Raw genomic sequence first — 9,935 nt, forward strand, 5'->3', positions numbered from 1 at the left:
ATTTAGGTATATATTTTTGAATAATAATCTTCTATGTTAGTTCTTCAAAATAAGAAATCATAGAACATTATCAGCAATTTACAAATTGCCCATAAACCCTTTTATGTGTTCAAGTTTTTCCCCTATTGTTATTTTTTTTTTCGCTGTTTCAATGTTGTATTTAGGTGCACAGCTTTTCTGATTTTTAATGAATCACCGCTCATAACATTGTCCATTTATACAGATACACTGAAGAGCTTTTAATATTCTTTTTAAGAAATATATCTTTCCTCCAAAAGAAGGAAGATACAGTCTCACAATTTATCTGCTGTATTTCCCCAAATTCTGTATATCATCTTCCTTTTACATTAAACTCTATTTTCTTTAATTTTATATTCTAGATTTTACTTTGTCTTTTTATATTGATTTTTACATTCATTTTTTATAATTTTAGAATTGATTTTTGGTGTAATGTGAGATTAGGCCTATTTTGTATTTTCAATTACAAATGTGTATTTGTCCCAACAATATTTATGTAATAGTTAATCTGTTATATGCTATTCTTCAGTGTTATAATTTTCAGAAAGTTAGTATTTGTATACATATCAGTCAATGTCTGGGCTCTATGTATGATTCTATTTGCTTTATAGTCAGAAGCACCTATAACTAATAAGTTTTGATATCCAGTAGAGCAAATCCTGAAAATTTGTTATTGTTCTTATAGTGTAATTGGGATATTTTGGGGAATTCACCTCTCTAAACAAATTTTAGCATCATATATGTATGCATGCATGCTAGGACTGCAGTGAATTTATAAATACATTTAAAAAGAAATGTCAAGTTTGTATCAACAAGTCTTCTAAATCATAAGCTTACTACATCTTTCTCTTTATTTAGATTTAGTTCAATTTTTATAATGAAAGTTTTACTGTATGCTCTTCTGTAAAGAGTTTTCTCATATTTTATTAAATCAAAGACTAACTGCATTATATGTTTAATGGTGTTTTTTATGCCCATTGGAAAACATGTGTTTTTAGATTAGTACAGTATATTTTATATTTATTTTTCTTCTGTCAGCTCTAACAAAATCTCTTATTAATTTAATAATTTATTTGTACATTATTTTGTATTGTCAACACATATATCACATACTCTCTGATTAAATACGGTTAATTTTTTGTTTCCAATATTATTCTTCCTAGTTATTTTTCTTGCTTTGTTTAAATAGCTGGAAACCTCAATATAATGTTGAATTAACCTAGTAAATGTGGGCATCCTTGGCTTTCTGATTATAGAGGGAAATAATTTACACTTCATATTGAAAATATTTTCTATAGTTTTTTGGGGGATAGATTTCTTTTTTTTCAAATTACTAAAATCATCCGCATTGTTTTATTTTTACTTCTTTTCATTACATCACTACATTTGTTTACTGGTGAGCAGATGTTGAATTTTTTCAAGCTGCTTTACTACATTTTTAAAGATAATTATGTGATTTAGCCCCTTTAAGATTTTAATATATCAACTTATGTATATTTTAATCCCCTTATATACAACCACATATTTTATTACAAAACAAAATTTAACGAGATATAATAGATTATCCTTTTTATGTGTTGATTAATTGAATATATAAATATTTCAATTAGAATTTTGAATTCTGTGTTTATGAGTGAAATTTTTCTGTAAATTCTTTCACTCTATTTTACTGTATTCCCCTTGTTTTTGACATCAACATTATTCTATATTCTTAAAATGAACTCAGAAGTGTTTCTTCTTATTTGATCTAGAGAAAAATATAGTATTAGAATTAATGGAAAAGTAGGAAAGTTTTCCGTTGCATAGAAACATTTTGAATTATGAATTCAATCTCTTTAGCATTGTCAAGAAAATTGTAATCTCAATTTCTTTTTGAGTCAGTTTATTTATTTTATTTTTCTTAAAATTCATCTATTAGACTGATACTTTCAAACTTGCTGGCACAATATCTTTCACAATTGTCTCTTTCTTAAATTACCTGGGTCTATAATGATTCTCGCTTTTCAATGCTAATATTAGGTTTTTTTGCCTTATATCTGTATTTTTTTTTCTTGATTAGATATGTGAGATTTTCATCAATCTTCTTAGTTTTCTTTCAGATCCAATTTTGTATTTGTTTATCTCATTTATTTTGTTTGCTATTTACATCATTAATTTATTCTGTGTTATTTTCTTATTTATTTTATTTTTTTCAAATTTATTTATTTATTTTTACCGAAAATATCCACGACTGCCTATCTGGAGGCTCTTTTTCTCAGTACTAGGAGTGTGCCCAGTTCATGCACAGACCCAGTTCAAAGTGCCAGGGTTATCTGCAGAAATGGGTCTCAATCAATGATGGGTTGTAGTGGGTGCATATATACCCCAGCTTCCTGAACGCTTGTTGGGACAAGCTTCAGCTAGGTTTTACACAGTCTTTCCCAGGGACTTTCTCCAATGAGTCTCCGCCCCAGTTGCTCACAAACATGACTGATTCATTCCTGCTGTGTTTCCAACTTAACTATTGATGCTTACTAAGTTCCTCTTTCCAACAAACTACTTGCATCCAAATTCTTATCTGAGTGTCTACTATTAAGGTAATCAACCTAGGAAAGACTGAAAAACATCTTTGCAACTCATATGAGAGATGCATATAATAATTATTATAAAAAAGAACTCATACTAATTATAAAGAGTCAAAAGCCAAGAAATACTAGCAAACAGTCTAATGAACAAACTTCAAAAATATGTTAAATTGATTAAACCAAAAGTTGTCAAATACGTGGATTAAACAAAATTTTAAAGGTGTTGAGCGTGTGTATGTAAAGTTGATCAAATCCTTTGGAAAACTGTTTGGAAGTATACGCCCACAGTTCCATTCCTTGGTATACACTCAATAGAAACACATATTTGCATCAAAGATACAAATAAGAATGTTCCCAGAAATACTATTCTTAATTACCTCAAACTGAAAATAACTCATATGTGCATCAAATTATAAACATTTTGTTGTATTTATTCAATTCAATACTATATAGAAATTAAAAAAAAATCTTAACTAACAATATTCGGAACAACATCATGGAATTACATAACCATAATATTAAACAAGAAAAGACAAATATCAAAATGTATAATTCATTGTTTTATTAATATAAAGTTTATAAACAGGCAAAATTATAGTAATGTGTGAATAGATGTCATCTTGGATGAACTACTGGGAAGGATGTACTGTATGCTCTTGGGTAATATTTTGGTAAATTATTGGTATTTTGATCTTACTGGTATAGGTACAACTTCATTCACTGCAATTCATAGAATTGAACTCAGTTGTTCACTTCATTACATTTAAGCTATACTTCAATTACAATCATCAAAAATTGAAAAAAAAATTGACAAAATTTATCTACATTTCTTTTTTTCAAAGTGGGCACAGATCATGAGACATAGTTTGGCAGGTAAAGTATTTCTTGAAGGTAAACAGCTCTGGGAAGAAAAAGAAAGATACAAAGTTGGAAACAGGGCTGATTCAGGCTGTAATAAATCAAGCAAAGCCTCCCCTGTACTGTGGGGAGATTTGTCACACCTAAGGCATGTCTGAAATGACCCCCTTGGATAAGTCGTTAATACTCATACCTGATCAGTCAAGTGGACATGGTTGCTGCATATCGAGGACGCCAATTTTGAAGGAGCTGACAGCTGGAGTGAGAAATTTTTCTTTAATGGGGTTCTGTGATGTGAATCTTCAAGGACTCTCATACTTGCTGATGAGAAGGCAAATTGTTATAATCACTTTAGAGAATAATTTAGTAATCAGCATACTAAGGAAATGTAGTTTGTGGTGTAGTTTGTGACCCAGCAATACTACTTCTGAGAACTTATAATGATATTTTGATAAGCATTTGTGAATACATAAATGTGGATATCCTTGAAGTGTTATATTTATTAGCAAAAGACTGGAGCCACTACAATGCCCTTTGATATGTGTTTGGTTATAAATCATGTTATTTTGAAAATAAGTATACCATATAGCCATTAAAAGTTTAGGGCATTATTTATTTATACTTATATACTTTTTATACTTAGTATCTCCAAAATAGAAGTTTTCAGGAAAATTAAGCAAGAACCACACAGTAGTAATTTGGATACCATTTATAGAAGAAGTAAGTATGTATGTTCCTGTCATAGATGAGCATGTATGTGCACTTCTATTTCTTGAGGGTTCAAATAAACAAAGAAAGAAAGAGGTGGCAGCAGTTACCTGAGGTGGAAAAACTGATAGAATGTGGGAGGGTAGAATGTGGGAGACTTTTTTTTTAACCTGTATTATAAAACACATTAGGCAAATGTTTTATCTAATCAGAGATCATTGCATTTAATTAATCATAATTAATTCTAATATAGAAATTGATGACTAAAGAATGTTGGTATGATATCACTTTATAACCAACAAGGTATCTGAAATTTTATTATCACCAATTGTCTCTCTTTAAATCTATGTCTCTCTCTTTGTAGGTAGGTTGATAGTTACACATATTTACATATATACATGCCCTTGTGTACAGATAATATGCAGATAAACTACGAATATTAAATATATTTGTACTTTGCATATTTAGATATTAAAATGCTTAGTGTATATACTACCGACTACATATATTATAATACAAATACCTGTAGATTACTTCAAAAACCGGATTATATTGGATCTTGAATATTAAATATATTTGTACTTTGCATATTTAGATATTAAAATGCTTAGTGTATATACTACCAACTACATATATTATAATACAAATACCTGTAGATTACTTCAAAAACCGGATTATATTGGATCTATAGAAAATAGTCAGTCTTTCTTACTTATAATTAACTTAGACTTCCAGAAAGCTTTCATTGTGGTATATTATGTGGAGCCTTAAGTGGGTTTAAAATATTTCAACCCAAATAACTGACAGAGAGACACAGTTCATTAGTGAAGGCAGTGTGTCAGGGAAGTGTTCTTGTGCATTTGGATATCTGTCCTTGTGATTCATGCAGCAAGCGTCAGTTTTAAAAGTCCTTGACAAAGGTTTTTCTTATAGGCATCTGTGCACGAGAACCCTTTATCGTAGGCATGTGTGTGAGGGCCCTCCCTTCTTATCCTCTTGGCTTTATTTCTTTGTTGTGTTTTGACACATGTGACCACATCATGATTCTGACGGCTTACACATTTCCCCCTTTGATTAACATTTCTCCAAAAATATTGCTGATCAATCATCTTGTAGTTAGGTTGATATTGTCCTTCAGTGCCAGAATGATCCTGTCCCAGTTGAAGGACCGGTCCCACACTGGACTGTGGCAGCAATTTTAAGTCAATGTCAAAACCTGTTTAGCCGTAAATAAATGCTTTTTCATTTAATCAAGGCCACTAAATATGTTTGTCTCATAGAGAAGGGTGTTTAGTTGTTTTTGTTACTTTTTTTTGGTACCTTTTTTGTTGTTATTGTTTTTACTCATTGCAAAATAACTGGTGGTTTATTTCTGTTAATAGTAAAAAAAAAAATCTTCTCTGCCCATGCCCTGCACGTGACTGCAATCACCATTTTCCATGGGATTACTTTTTTTTGGTACCTTTTTTGTTGTTATTGTTTTTACTCATTGCAAAATAACTGGTGGTTTATTTCTGTTAATAGTAAAAAAAAAAAAAAAAAAAAAAAAAATTCTCCACCTTTGCCCTGAACCTGACTGCAATCACCATTTTCCATGGGATCATCCCCCTTCTCTACCATGTGCCCAACTACAAAGCTCATGGCTCCTGATCAAACTGGCCACTGTGTTGTTTAGAGTTGTGATCCCCATTCTGAATTTCCCAAATCTTTCTCAAAATCCTTAACAACAAAGAGGTGAAAAAGACACTCACGAGGTTAATCAAGTCTAACCTGCATTCTTACCCAATATAATTCATTCAATTAAATGTGTATATACATTTCTGTTCAAACTGTGTTCAGTTTTTCCTATATATTGTTGGTGATAGTTTAGCTTTCTTAAAAAAAAAAAAATATATATATATATATATATATATTATGGTTAAGTCAATTAAATATTGCATATGCCATTATTTGCCATGTTGAGAATGTCTTACAATAATCGTTGGCTTTATATAGATATAATGTACTCATTCACGTCATCTTAGGATGTGTCATAAGGAAATATATATCAAAATTTCTATTTTGGACTCTGGAATTCAGGATTAAAAAGAAGTCATCTGTATTTAGGAATTTATGAGAACTGAGATTTATGTTATGGATTAGTTTTAAGTTTTGCTTAATAAAAAAGCTGCAAACACAGTTGATGACTTTCTTGACATGATCCATTCTCATTTCATAACCAACTCTAATGACTCAGTAAGTTATATAAGACAGAAAATTTTGTTTCAACTTCATTTCAAATCAAATGAGGATTTGGAGTTTAATTATGAAAAAGCATTATCAGACTTTAAGCAAGCAGATGCTGAAAATGTTACTATGAACTGTATGTGTCACTCACTTTTTGAGTATCAATGTAATATATTTGAAAGGTGTTGAAATAATTCTGAGTATGAGCAAAATGTTCAATGTACTTCTAACCATGCATATTTCCATTAGAGTGGTACAAAGACCAAAAATAATAAATGTACTTTTCAATCACCCATTCTCACAATTAACTTGTCCCTCCTACCAGCCTTCTTATCAGTAAATGATATCCACATCTACTTAGTAGATTAAACAATGGAAAAATGTCATTTATTATTCTGTATTCTGTAGCCTCTCACAAACATCTGTCAATAAATTATATTGTTTCTATTTGCAAAATCTATTTCTTCAAGTGTCTGCTCTCTGAGCCATCATTTTCATTAAGTTGGTCTTTAGCAGTTAATACAAAATGAATCAACTATTCTTGTTTGTTAATCTTATATAAGCCACTGATCTTAGATTATCTGTTATAATTTTGAAAAATGTAAAATGAGTTTATTACATTCCCTAATGTAGACTTGTCCAATACTTTTGTATTACTTTTAAGATTAAAATCTAACTCTTGGCAATATATGACCTTTACTTAATTCTCTGAAATCATCATTTTAAATTTGAAATATATTGAAAAATATACATGGGCATAAATACAAATATACTGTACATATTACTCAGAGTGGAATTTATACTTAGAAGTATTGTGCATTTTATTATTTCCTCTTTTTTAATTTAATTTTTTTCTTTATTTTTAATTTTAAATTTGTTTGATTTTTAAATATACTTGTACTATTTGGGGGTACAATGTGTTGTTACAACATACTGCACAGTTATCCACTTAAGGTAGATAGGATAGTTTTGCACACTTTAGCTAACTACTTCTTTTATTATCTCTCAATTTTTTTAAAATGCCTATTGGAAACATAGAACAATACTATCCTGATAAAGATCAAATCATCAAAGACTTTAAGTCATGAGTTTTCGAAGGTGACATCTGATACATAATCAAAGTTGATAAAGCATATTAAAAGGGCCATATAAGACGTAAGCAATGAAACAAATTATACTAATTAAAAATTAGGATTTTTGAATGAATACTGTAAATCAACTACATACCTTATGATTAAGAGGACACATTAAAATAAATATTTACAGAGAACTGGGAATGATGAAACTTTACCAGGGTACATTTCCCCCTGACTCTGCTTTGTAGGCCTAGTAATGTTCCCACCCTCTGTTGGATCACAGCACTAATGTGGTCTTTCTTTCCTTCCTTCTTTCTCTCTTAGCTCCCATGTATGAGGGAGCACATGCAGAATTTATCTCTATGTTCTTGGCTTATTTCACTCAGCGTAAGTTTCTCTAGGCTCATCCATGTTGTTGCAAAAGGGAGTATTTCATTCTTTTTTTATGGTAGAGTAGTATTCCATAGTGTGTGTGTGTATGTATATATATATATCATAGTTTCCTTACCCAATCATGAACTGATGGACATTTAGGTTGGTTCCATATCTTGGGTATTGTAAACAGACCTGTGATGAACATGGGAGTGCAGGTATACCTTTGACATAATGATTTCCATTCCTCTTGGCACACACCCAGAAGAGGAACTGCTGGATTGTATAGAAAATCTATATGCAGTTGTTTGAGAAACGTCTATACTATTTTCCAAAGTGATTGAGCTAATTTACAGTTATCAACAGTGTAGAGTGTTCCCTTCTCTCCACACCCTTGACAGCATTTATTATTCACTGTCTTTTTATTACAGCTAGCCTAACTGGAGTGAGGTGGTATCTCAATGTGGTTTTAATTTGCATTTCCCTGATGACTAGAGATGTTGAGCATATTTTCATGTATCTGTTGGCCATTTGTATATCTTCCTTTGAAAAATGTCTATTCAGCTCCTTTGCCCATTTTTTAATTGGGCTTTTTTTTTTTTCTACTGTATTATTGCTTGAGTTCTATGTATATTCTGGATATTATTCCCTTGTCTGATACTTAGTTAGCAAAAATTTTCTCCCACTTGTCTTTTCACTCTGTTGTTCATTTCCTTTGCTGTGCAGAAACATTTTAGTTTGATATAGTCCCATTTGTTTATTTTTTCATTTGCTACTTGTGCTTTTGGGCTGATGTTTCTAAAGCCTGTGCGCAGACCTAATTACTGAAGTGTTTAACCTATATTTTCCCTTAGTAATTTTACATTTTCAGGCCTAATACTTAAGTCTTTAATCCATTTTGAGTTGATTTTAGTGTATGGTGAGAGATGCATATCTAGTTTTACCTTCTGCATATGGATATTCAATTTACCCAGCACTACTTGTTTAAGAGGCACTGTTTTAAAAATGTAGACTTTTGTTGCCTTTGTCAAATATCAGAAGGCTATAAGCCTGAGCAGTGATTTATGGGGTCTCAATTCTACTCCACTGGTCTGAATGTCTATTTTTATACCAATACCATGCTTTTTTGGTTGCAATAGCTTTCTATAATAATTTGAAGTCAGTTAGTGTTGTGCCTTTGACTTTATTTATTGATTTATTTATTTTTTTGCTCAGGATTGCTTTGTTAATTCATGATGATTTGTTCTTCCATATGAAAGGAAAGATTGTTTTTTCCATTTTTGTGAAGAATGTCATTGTTATTTTGACTCTATAGATAACTTTGGGTAGTATAGACATTTTCCCAAGGTTAATTTTTCCAATCCAAGAACATGGGATATCTCTCCATCTTTTTGTGTCTTCTTTAATTTCTTTCAGAAATGGTATGTAGTTCTCATTGTAGATGTCTTTCACCTCCTTGGATAAATTGATCCCTATGTATCTTAATTTTTTTTGTGTTACAATTGTAAATGGGTTTACTTTCTTTGACTCTCTGTTAGTTCATTATTTGAGTATATAAATGCTACTTGGTTTGGGGCATTTATTTTGTATCCTGCAACATTACTGAAGTTATTAACCAGCTCGAGGAGTTTTTTGATAGAGCCTTTAGGTTTTTCTGTATATAGTATCATGTCATCTGAAAATAGAGAAAGTTTTGCTTCATCTTTTCCCATCTGGATTCCCTTTATTTCTTTTTCTTGCCTGATTGCTCTGGCTAGTACCTCCAGTACAATGTTAAATAAAAGTGAGGAGAGTGGGCATCCTTGTCTTGTTCTTGTTCTTAAGGGAAAGGCCTTCAATTTTTCCCTATTCAGAATGATAGTGTAGGTAGTCTTGTCATAAATGGCTTTTATTGTGTTGAAATATTTTCCTTCCATACCTAATTTGTTGAGAGTCTTTATCATGAAGGGATGTTGAATTTCATCAAGTGCTTTTTCAGCATCTATTGAGATAATCATATGATCTTTGTCCTTGAGTTTGTTGATGTGATGTATCATATTTATTTACTTTCATATGTTAAATCATCTTTGGATCCCTGGGATGAATCCCACTTTATCATATTGTATAATTTTTT

The sequence above is a fragment of the Galeopterus variegatus genome, unplaced genomic scaffold (assembly GCF_000696425.1).
Source record: "Galeopterus variegatus unplaced genomic scaffold, G_variegatus-3.0.2 Scaffold9312, whole genome shotgun sequence".
Classification (NCBI taxonomy): Eukaryota; Metazoa; Chordata; class Mammalia; order Dermoptera; family Cynocephalidae; genus Galeopterus; species Galeopterus variegatus.